Source organism: Sapajus apella, unplaced genomic scaffold, assembly GCF_009761245.1.
Source record: "Sapajus apella isolate SASKATOON/1434 unplaced genomic scaffold, GSC_monkey_1.0 scaffold57, whole genome shotgun sequence".
In the NCBI taxonomy this organism is placed as follows: Eukaryota; Metazoa; Chordata; class Mammalia; order Primates; family Cebidae; genus Sapajus; species Sapajus apella.
In genome coordinates this window covers 5,016,837-5,028,845 of record NW_022436997.1, presented here as the reverse complement: position 1 = coordinate 5,028,845, position 12,009 = coordinate 5,016,837, and positions in this window count along the sequence as shown.

Sequence of the window (12,009 nt, the reverse complement as noted above, 5' to 3'; positions counted from 1 at the left end):
CAGAATATCAGAAAGTCAGGGAGGTCCCTGGGGAGACATTTTGAAAAGGTAGAATTGGTCTGTCAACTTTCACCTATGCATAGCCCTAAAGAGTTCAGTTAATTGAAGCCCCAGAAGAATTGGTGTTGTCTGGTCATATGTGACTCAGTGGCCAAGCTGACTGTCACTCTGTGACCAAGAGAGTTCCCACGATCCCAAGGAACTTCAAAAGTTTCTGCTGCAGAAAGTCTTGCTTCTCATTCTTCTCTGCTCCTCTCCTACCCATATGCTTACTCACTGGTTTTCTTTCTCCTTTGTCTCAATGCATCTCTTCTGTTTGCTTTCCCATCTCCCTAACATTTCTGATTCTGCTTTGCCTTTTGCTTCTCTATAAACTTTCACTCATTGATCATTGCTTTGAATATAATTGTGAGTTGTTTTTTTTTTTTTTCACTCTATGTGTTCTCATTTGTTCAAAATTCTCAAGTTTGATTTACCAGTTTCTTCTTTACTGGTTAGGTGGCTGAAAGACAAACTAGGGTTTTTTATAATAACAAAAACTAAGGCCTCAGCAGGAGAGGCTTTTGCCCAAGGTCCAGTAAGTTCTTGTCAACGAGGACAACCATACCTTGTGAAGTTCATGGCAGCAACTATACTACCTCAGATGTAAAAATTAGTTCTCTGACAGAGAGCAACCAGACATCACAAATTTCAGAATAGTGAAGGAAGACCTGATTAACTCTTTCCACAAAGAAATGACAATAAAAATAGAAGAGAGTTAAGAAACTGAGAAAGAATGAAGAAATGAAGAACAAATGCCTCCTTTCTCAAAAACAATGTTAGCAAGATATTAGATTTATTAGTGAATGCTAATGTCCTTTCCTACACCTGTCCTACCATGCCTTTCTGTAAGCTGGGGATTTATTTCAAGGCCTTACCAATCATATGCTAAAGCTGGAACATCACTAAAACATCTTCTGGGAGGACAGGGAGAAATCCAATCTAGGATTGAAAGCTGCAACTGTCATCGATGAAAAATACATTCTGAAGACTGCTATTGAGTCAGACAGTTGGAAGAATTATTACAAAGTTGTCTGAGCTTCAAGTAAGTTACTGGTTAGTACTCAGCCCAATGCCAGGGGTGTCCATTTCTAGGGACCCTTGAGAAGAATGCAATTTTGGGCTCTTCATATAATCACTCCCCCATAATTCCACGCTGCTATTAGCATGGAACCCCTGAAGGAATTAGCTGAAAAGACCAGAGTTATAAAGAATTTGACCGTTTTACTCTGAAATGTGCATTAACAAAACTCCCAGCACTGTTGAGAGATGCTCCAGCCAGAGAAGAAATGCCTTTTGAATAAAACTATTCTGTATCTTTCCATGTATTGAATGCATGACGCCATTGCCATCAATAAGCTGTTACAAGAGCCCATGGTTCAATATGCCTTCATTCGTACTAGTGTATCATTCATTTATGTTTCATTCATTCATTCATTTATGTCCTGTTGACCAGAAACTCCCAGTTTTTAGTCATATAATCTCAATTTTCCTCATTAGAATCCCATATGCCAAGTGACAGCCCCAGTTAGGCTCGTATTCCCTTGAATCCTCAGCCTTATAACCTCGGTATCTCACAAACACATTCACATGTGCACATACACACAAGCACACTCATACCTCACAAGTACATACAGAAATGCTTACTAGTTTTATATTCTGTATCAAACTATCCAGGTCTAGCTGTTGCCTATGATCATGGATACTTTAATATTTGAATCCTTACTTCACATAGAACAGGTTTAACTTTATGGAGTAAAAATCATAATTTTATAACTAAATGATTCTTTACTTCCTCGGGTAGCTGAGTGGTAAGTCAGAATGCTCACTCAGGGACATAGTCTCTGGACAAAATTACCTAATATGCAATTACAAAATCTCTCTTTGTGGAATTTTATTATAAAAGGGCAACTCACTCACTGTAAATGCAGACTCTTCAGAATGCTTTCTCTCATAATCAGAGTCACGACTTTATTGCTCAGGAAAAGCAGAGTGGCTTACCTCTTCATAAAGAGTAGCTTAACCAATTATTAAAAAGAAAGAACTGTTTTTGTATACCTTTGAAAGAGTTTTTTTGGTATCTTTAAAACCTGAAAGAATATGTGATGGGCTGCATTTAAGTCTTTAAACTGACAGCTCCAACTTGAAACTTCAGTATTCTTTATGTAATGTAGTATGCCTTCAAGATGTTAAACACAAAAGGACCTTTATGTACTTTCAATTGTGAGGTCTCTCTCAACATACCTATATACCTTTACTTCCTCCCTCTTTTTACTAACCTACAAATGCCACAACCTTTCCTTTCCCTGTACAAAAGGATATCAAACAAATTGCGCTTCTTGATATATGTTGGTCCCTTCACTCGGGAAAAACGACATGGCTATTTTATTAGACGGGAGGTCTCAAGAGCTCCTGAACCCCACAGACAGTCTCATAAATTACCAAGAGCCACACCACTAGAACAACAATAAACTTGAAATGGGTTAAGTGGTTCTGTTCCTGGCTTGTCCCTCCCTCTCCCCCATCTCTCTGAGGAAAGTCCTGTAACCGTATAGCTCTGTGGTGTGTAATCATTGATACCTGGATACCTAATACTCAAATACAAGAACATCACACCTGACCTTGATCTACAATCAGCAAATTGATTGCATCTTTGGATAACATTCCCTAGCAGGAATTGATAGTAACTATCTATGGATTTACATGTCCCTGTAAATACATTTCACTCCTTGAAATTATTTATATGTTTTAACTCTACAGTGATGGCATTGTGTCCAAAATATGTAACCTTTTCAATTTGTATGTATAATAATGTTTTCTTTTATTTGACTTCAATGTATACCTTTAAGGAATGACCTCTGGTATGAGTGTTCTGTATTGATCTAGTTGAGATCGATCAAGAAGACAGCTGGAATCAGATCAGCAATGTTGCAGTCTGGTGTGCCTGCTGGGTACAACTGCAACTCCAGCTTAAAGAGCAAGCACAGGATTTGAAGAAGAAAAGCTCACCTGTGAATGCTGAGGACTTCCACTTTGTCTCCTTGGCTTGCCCCCTGAATATGAGAGATGTGTCTGCATTCAGACCTTAACTACACATGCAGCAAAAGACAGTCCTATGAAACAGTGATCTTAAGGCCTCTAAATCATAATTTCGTCTTCAAATGTGGCTCTTCCCACTGCATTCATCTTCAGCCACAACAGTGTAACACACAGAATTCATTTGGAAAAGGATGGCCATTTGATTTGCCAGAAAATAAATGAATCACACTGCAGGACATGTGCTAACCTTTCAGATGCTTCTTTTCACTTTTCACCTTCTCAAAGCCCAAAACTCACTGCAGAAACTGACTTTATGCAGGGAAATCCATCTTTTCCTCTATGTCCTGAAGAGGATAATTTGGGAAGATGGTATTTATTGAAAATGAGTGATGCAAATGGAAAAAAATTTGAAAAATAAAAAAGCTTTGAAAAGAATTGGGTCTGAATGTGAGTACCACTTCTACCTTCGTGCTACTAAGCAAGTATATCAATCTCTCTGAGCTTCTGATTCCTCATCTGAAAAACTGGAGAGACTAATGGTGGGAGGTTGTGAGAATTGAATGGATAATGCATGCAAAGTGCTTCCTCACACTATGCAAGCACACAGTAGATACTCACAAGTGTCTTCCCCATTTTGTTTCACCCACTTCTTCCCCTAGCAGAAGTAGTAACTCAGCCCAGGTAAATTACTAATAGACTGAATTTATTTTTTAATCTGTGTATTATGTAGCAGAAGGTGGTTTATTACACCAAACTTTTGCGAAATAGTAAGACTTTACTTATCAGATGAAACAAGGTCTCTGTGGAGCTTTCCCACGCAGCATTTTTGCTAGTTATCATCCATCATTTATTGAATAGTTATTATGTCTAAGTACATCACTAAGTATAAAAAGATGAATAAGACACAAGTTCTCACTTATTGAAAGGCTTACATACAGCTGCTTATTTCAAATTTGCTAAAGAAACTGTTTGTTGAACAAAGGCTAGATAACAACAACAAAAAAAAAAAAACTGGGGGAAAATGCATATGCCCAGTTTTAATTGAAATTTCAAACACTGTACATTTTGTGAACTATTTAAACTAAACTTTACCAAAATCAACCTAATGCTCAGTTTTGACTCTTACAGGAGGAGATACCAAATTCAAGCCCATGTCAAACTAATGAAACCATTACTCTCTACTTAATTTTGGATCTCATAAGCCTGAGCTTAGGAAAAATTAAATGATTATATCTGTATTCAAGTTGGGAGTTAAGAAAATAGACAAAAGAACAAGGAGAGAGCTTTGAGGCAGTCAGGAAAATAATGAGCAGCAAATGCCAAGTAACAGTCACAAAATTAAAAGAAAATGCTCTTTCATGAATGTGACAATGGGATCATTTGGGTTTGCAATATCTTTTTCTTTAATGCAATAATTTGGTGAAGGTGAAGTCACTGGGCTTTGAGGGGAGCATGGTGGCCTGCAGGAAAGCACAGATGGCTGGAACCAAGCTCAGCAAAGGCCCAGTCCCACACAGCCACTTTTCTGAAAGGCCGTAAGCGCCTCACACCAAGGCCGGTCAAACTTGTCAGGGAGACGAGCGAGCGGGAAGCAGCTGGAGGAGCTGAGATTAATGAGGAAGCACAAAATGAAAAAGAGCAACAACTGGAAACCCTTGTGGTGACATCAGGAACAGAGCCAGAGAAGACAACCTTGTTATCACATCTGCTCTGTCATTATAATTAAATGGTAATGCGCCTCTCTTGTTGGGTTACCAGGGTGGAATTCCAAGTGAGGGAGCCCCTCACCACTCGCCCTGGCCCCCAGCCACTGCCCTTCTCATTGAAGCTGAAGAATCATTCCGGGGCGCTAATAGGCTGGGTGTCTGGAGCAAGTGTTAATTTTGGATTACATCTGAGTGTAAATAAGATGAAGGTCTAGGGAATGCTTTGCCTTCACTCAGATGTTTTATTTCCATTTACTAGCATTGCAGGATACCCAGGGAGATGTTTTTATTCCAATTTAGAAGATTTCATAAACTGCCAAACTTTTAGCTATTGATCCAAGCTCTGGAGCTTTGGAAGTGCACACACATGCTCTGTGGAGGAAGAGGGTAGATGTCGGAAAGGCCATCTGAGAAGAGCTGCCCACTCTCAGGTGGGCACACCTCCCTGCTCATGCCAAAATTCGTCCTTCCCAGCCCGGAGGCCAATCAGAAGCATTCAGAACCATTAGCTCTGACTGACTCTGTGCTGAGTAAATACTCTCGTGTCCTACTAGAAACTAGGGCAGCTGCCTGGGCTTTTTTTTTATTCCTCCCTTCCTTCCTTCCTTCCTCTCTTTCAAAATCAGCAAAGCATAGTTCTTAACCCCAAATGGCTCAAATGTGCCTCTTAATAAGTATACTGGTTTCTGTGCTCTGCTAATAGAGGTTAGCATTAATTTGGCTACACTCTCAGTTCTTTTTCATTTGGTTTTGAATATCTCCAAATTTTATTTGATTTGGGACAGAGTCATTTGCAGGGAGGTTGCCGATAATCAGATTTTCACCATTAGAAGGTAGGCTATCTATACCTGCAGGAAAAGGCTACTGTCTGTCATCTCTGGAATCTGTGAGCTAAATAGCTGTTGTTTGTGAAGCCTCCCAAAGGAGGTTTTGAAAAGCAAAGCACTTCACTCAATGAGAGCAGGGAGGTTATGGAGTGACGCTGAGCTCATGCATTATTCAGCTCAGCTTCAACCAGTGAGTATCTGGTTATCATAATGCCCCAGTACCTGGGCATTACATGCTATATCCTCAGGGCAAGAAACAGATATAACTGAGCCTAAAAGGGATTTTATTAAGAAATAATATTTGTGTTTTCCTTTACATATAGGGTTAATAGTTTAGTGAATTAGTGAATAGAAAATCTATTGAAGAAGTTTCCCTTTTGATAGAAAATTATCCTGACACCTTGGTGAGATTTATTTATTGTCACAAAACAATGACACACCAAGTGGCATAATCATAAAGTGCCGTACCTGTTTAGTTTCTAGTAGCGCTTAGATTTGCTGTACTAGAAAAGGTGTGCTAAAATTAAGACCACCTAGACAAGAGTTAGGAACACACTGAGTGCTCAAAAAGTGCTGATTGTATTGAAATTTGGGTGGACTCAATGTAGGTTCTTTGATTCTCTCTACACTTCTTCCTCTACTTTTATACCAATGTCCTCTTCAGAAATGACTGGAGGCAGCTGGGGGCAGTGGCTCATGCCTGTAATCCCAACACTTTGGAAGGCCAAGGTAGGTGGAAAGGAGTTCAAGGCCAACCTGGCCAACATGGTGAAACCCTGTCTCTACTAAAAGTATGAAAATTAGCTGGGCATAGTGGTGCATGCTTGTCATCCCAGCTACTTGGGAGGCTGAGGCAGGAAAATCACTTGAGCCCAGAAGGCAGAGGTTGTAGTGAGCCGAGATCGTGCCACTGCACTCCACTCTAGGAGACAGAGCAAGACTCCATCTCAAAACAAAGAAAAACAACAGCAAAAGAAAGAAATGACTGTGGACAAAATTACTCTTACTATAAGTGAAATAAATAGATCACTGGCAGAGACCATTCTAGATGCTCAGCAATCCAATCTCCTCTTTCTGGGCACACTGTTAAACTATATTTCCCAGTCCATGTGTCTCAGTGAAGCGGAGGTGTGTAAGGAGAACTGATGGGTCACCTCCAGCTGAGGTCGCTGAGAGCGAGTAGTCCTTCTCTCCTCCTTCAGTAGAGAGCTTAGAGATCACAGGTTGAAGATAGCAGTGACGAAAGATGGTAGAGTCCTGAGTTCCTGACTGCCCACATAGATCTTGTACCATACATCCCCATGCCAATCAAGAGTAAGAAATAAACTGTTAACATTAAGCCACTGAATACCAGGAGATTTTGTTACAACCACTAGCATTGATTACCCTGTATGGAGTAATCCATTGAAATGGAGTGCTATTATAACAAAACCAAAAATGTGCTCATTGGCTTAGCAGTCAGGTAGCAGATAATAGTGAAGCTGCTACCAGAGGCTGGAAAGGTGGCAGTTTATGTTATGCAGCATCAACAGATGCAATAAACTGGAAGGAAGATCTTATTATACCTTCTGAGCCTGTGGCTCTAAGGAAGATGGTTGGAAAGAGAGTAGGGTGTTGGAATGTGTTTGCAATTATTGCTAAATTTGACTAAGTATTACAATCAATGGATGAGTTCAAGAGAAAACTGACCAGCTTATAAAAATAAAGAAAAGGTAATAGAGTCCAGCAATATGGCATTTTGAAATGTTACAAAAATTAACATCTTCTACGCCCCAAGGGACAGTATAAAAAAAAAAAAAAAAAAAAAAACTAAGTCTTTGAACAATCGAGTCTCACTAATATTCAGCTTTGTGGGAAAAAACATGACATTAAAAAGAAAAAAATCCTGCAATATGCAACTACATGGACGAACCTGGAGGACATTTTGCTAAGGAAAATAAGTCAGTCACCAAACATTAAATACTGCATGATTCCACTTACAGGAAGAATCTAAAATAGGCCCACTCACAGAAGCAAAGAATAGATTTGTGGTTATCAGGGACTCAGTACTAGAAAAAGACGGTGAGAGGAAATGAGATTGCTAATCAAAGAGTATAAAATTTCAATTATGCAAGATAAATAAGTTATAGAGATCTGCAGTACGACATTGAACCTATAGATAACAATATTGCATGCTTAAAATTTTTCAAGAGATAGATCTCATATTATATGTTCTTACCACTAAAAATAAATAAATAAATGAATAGATCAACAAAAATAATCAAATAGCTTCAAGGTGGCTGCCATTAAACCAAAAGTGGGAGACATGACTAGAAAGAAAAAATAAAAATAAAAATAAAAGCACATTTGGGCTATATCTAGGAAAGAACCTTGGGCACTGCAGTTACCGGCCTGTGAAACAACTGACTTTAGGCAAATAGACCAGAAACCTACTAGGTTTTCAACGAAATTGTGTTGCTATAGAAACCATAAACCAGTAAATCCCATGACTACTAAAGATTTAAAGCAATCCTTATGACCCCAGCCTTATAAATGGGCTCTGAAATTTCCACAGCCTTAAGAAGGACGTATTTTCCAATGTCTACCTCAAATGTGGCAGGGAGAATAATGAACAGGAAGAGGCCCTCTCTCCAGGGAATGGTGTCCAGGAGCAATGAAGATAAACGAATAAAGAAAACACTCTCAGAGGGCAGGCAGGATCATAGAGTCTCATCAGGGGACTTCCCCACTGCCAGAGCAGACAGTGCCAAACACTAGGCCCAGAAAATTGCAGTTCACTGTGGGCCAGTGACATCTGTGTGTTTTCTATTTCATTCTTTCTCCAAATAGGAGTTTTAATTAACATAATTCTGTCCTTATTCCATCGTGTATTGATCTGATGTAGGTGGCATGCAAATCTTGTTTCTTTTCATGTACAGCCAAAGAAAATCCTATCAATACTGAGTGGGCTTAACTAGGTAGCCAGTTCTGGTTGCAATAATTATATGGGGATTGGAATTATCTTCCTGAAGAAAAGTATTATAAAAACAAGGGCACATGACCAAGCAGACCCTACAACTAACTGCACCCTGAAATTGGCAAAAACTCCCAGAGACAGAGGCAGTAGGAGTGGTGTGTAGTGGGTCCCCTGTGGTCTCTTCATTCTAGGACAATGCACAGAGATTTAGCAGGACCACAAATCAGACACTGGGAAACACCAGATCTTTTGCAGCATGAATAGGAGACAGCAAACAATTGCAGTATGATGTGGCAGACACTTGGACACAGCCCTTTCCTGCCAGCTTGACATTCATAATTGAAAAACATTGGTTCCTTTCTTGAGGTGATTGGGGTCCTGGTTTCCTAGCCTTGGAGTTTAACAAGATTAATTGTCCTAAGTGTTCAGAGATTTTTGAGAGGCCAACTGTTTTTGTGGGGGAAGACGATGTTGTGGATTGAATTGTATCCCCCAAAATATATGTTCAGGTTTGTAAGAGGGTAGATCTAGTATCTGTAAATGTAATTTTATTTGGTAATAGTCTTTGCAGATGCAATCAAATTATAAGGTCATAGTGGATTAGTGTGCACCCTAATACAATGACTGATATTCTTATAAGAATAAGAAAATCTGGACACAGAGACAGGAGAGAAGACCAAATATAGATAAAAGCAGAGTTTACAGTGATACTTTTGTAAGCTAAGTAATGCCAAGGATTGTCAGCAACCATCAGAAACTAAAAGAGGCTAACATCAATCCCATTGAAAAACAGCATAGTTGTTCATGAGCTGTTTAAAGAAATTCATTGCATTATTGTTTTTAACAGTGAAAGAAATTGCAAACATCTTAAATTTTCATCAGTGGTGAATAGGTTAATTTGTGATGCACCCACATTTAGTTTCTTATTTCAACAATTGAATGCCTACTATGTGCCAGTAATTGTGCTAGTCATGTGGAATGCCAGAAACACATAGTCCCTACTCATATGGAATTTCAAATCTACTGAAACAAGAATAAAACAATTGTCAGATAAATAAATAAATGCCAAATATGATCAATTTCATGAAGAAAATGAGAGAATAATCACAGCGTGGTTTGATATATACAGATCAAGTGCTAAAGATACTTCTCAGAGGCAATGGGTAATACATAAGCAGAGAAAGAAACTAGTAATGAATTAAGTATCAGAAGATAACCTGTGGAAAGCCAAGAAGAAAGCAAGAACTTCGCAGACTTTGGAAAATCGTAATGCCAGAGTGACTTAGGAAGTGGGAGAGTGGGAACATGACAAGAGCTGAAGTCTGAAAGATAGGCAGGGCTGGGTCACCCGTGAGCAGGGAGCCTTTAATAAGGATTTTGGATTTTGCCCTAGGTGCAATGGGGAGCTCCACACAGGTCTTCCACAAGGAAATGACATAATTGGATTTAAATTTAAATTTTAAAAAAGGATTCTGACCACTAGTGGAGAACACACTGGAGAGGACCAAGGTATAAGTAAGAGGCTGGTTAGGAGGTTACCGTAGAAGCTCAGGTGAAATGTGTGGGTTACCTGACCTTGGATGAGGCACCAGAGAAGGAGAGAAGCAAACAGGTCTGAGATGCATTTTGAAGTCAGAATCAGCACTCATCACATTCAATTCTCTTACTTGCTTACAATTCTACATTCACTGCTGGAGGTAACTTTTAGAGATGCGAGAACCATGTTAGTGGGACTCAACAGGCATCCTTGATGGGTGGCATGAAAGTTACTCTAATGAACAATCAGAATTAAGCCTACAAAGTGACTGGTTTTTTTTATTGCTTGCTATGTTTCAGGGATTTTCAATATGTTAGTTCTAGCTAATGCACAGACCCAAAGATAAGTATTAACATTCTCATACTGAAGATGAGAAAACTGAGACTTAATGAGTCTAATTTGTTCAAAGTCACACAGATAGTAAGTAATGAAACTAAAATTCAGCCCAGGCTCACATAACCCTACATGTTTTTATACTATAGTATCACAAAGAGTTTTTTACAAAGAGTTTTCATTCTGATCAAAACTAGAAGGGCACAAATCAATCTAAGCAAGAAAAGTTTACCAAGAGTGATATATATCAACAAGTGGCAAAACAATGAGAGGAGCATTATTAACCTAAGTATAAAAATGCACCTTTTAAAATATGAAAGTTTCTTTTCTTTTTATGATAAATGTGATTATAGATATAAAATAGTCTATGTTAACTATTATTCCAATGTTAACAATAATGAAATTAGAGAACACTATCAACATTAACTATTCAGGCTAGTTAGCAATTAACAAAATACTTCTCTTTCTTTTTTTCTCACTCTACTCAAAATACATAGCACATCATAAAAAAAAAAAAAAACAAAAAAAACAAGTAACTGTCTGGGCTGTCTGCTAGGGTAGGTCCAGATTCATTAGCAGATGCACATGTACCCAGTAGCCTCTCACCCTGAAGTAATGAGCCATATATCATCTAGATGTGAATATAAACACATCTGTGACTGTCCAACCTGGGAACTACTCAGTGCAGTTCTAAATCCATTTCTTACCTATGCTTTCCTTCTCCTAGCAGACAGAGGAAGTAGCAGCTGTAGCAGCTGGGCACTAGATTTAAAATCTAGGATTCCTCAAACTTTGCAGATTTTCTTTTCTTATCCAGGGTTCTGAGAGCTACAGACCACCTCCTGAGTGTTCAGACCTAAGGTGTTTGAAATGTACACATGGTTTGGCAAAGCAGAATCAGCCTGAGCTTCAGAGAACTGATGCCGGATAATATTTTTCACTGTTCACAAGATGCTATGCACTCTTCTAAATGTGTTAGTTGGGTTGTTTTATTTAATTATCACAACAACTCGATGCAGTTTGTGCTGTTAGTAACTTTATTTTAAAAAGAAAGAAACTGAAGGTTAGACAGGCAGGCCACTTTTCTAAGCTTCACAGCTAATGTCAGGTGCTACCCAAGATGATCTCCGGTGTACCGTGCAACTCAGCAGTCCTCCTCCTTATCTTGGCTCTAGAAGCTCCATGTATTCTATCTCCTGCTTCTCTCCCCTCCTTTCATGACTATACCTTTCCTTCCCCAGTGCCTAGAAGTTTCTATACCTGTAGAAAGCTAAAATTAGTTCTATAAAGTTTTATTAAGTACCATCTATAGATTGCTTTATGGAAGTAAGCTTTATTAGCCCTCCCTTTGCTAAATTATTATAGATTTCTTAGAAGCAATAGCACCCACAGCCCATTATGTTAATAATAAACACATAGTATTTGTATCAATCCGCCAGTATTTACCATAAGCATAGCAAACACTACTCATAGACACAGGAGAAATATACCAGGAAAATAAGGAATGGGTCACATATAAAAACACAAAGTAAATAATAATGGAAAGAAATATGCAATCAAGTATGTTTTGAG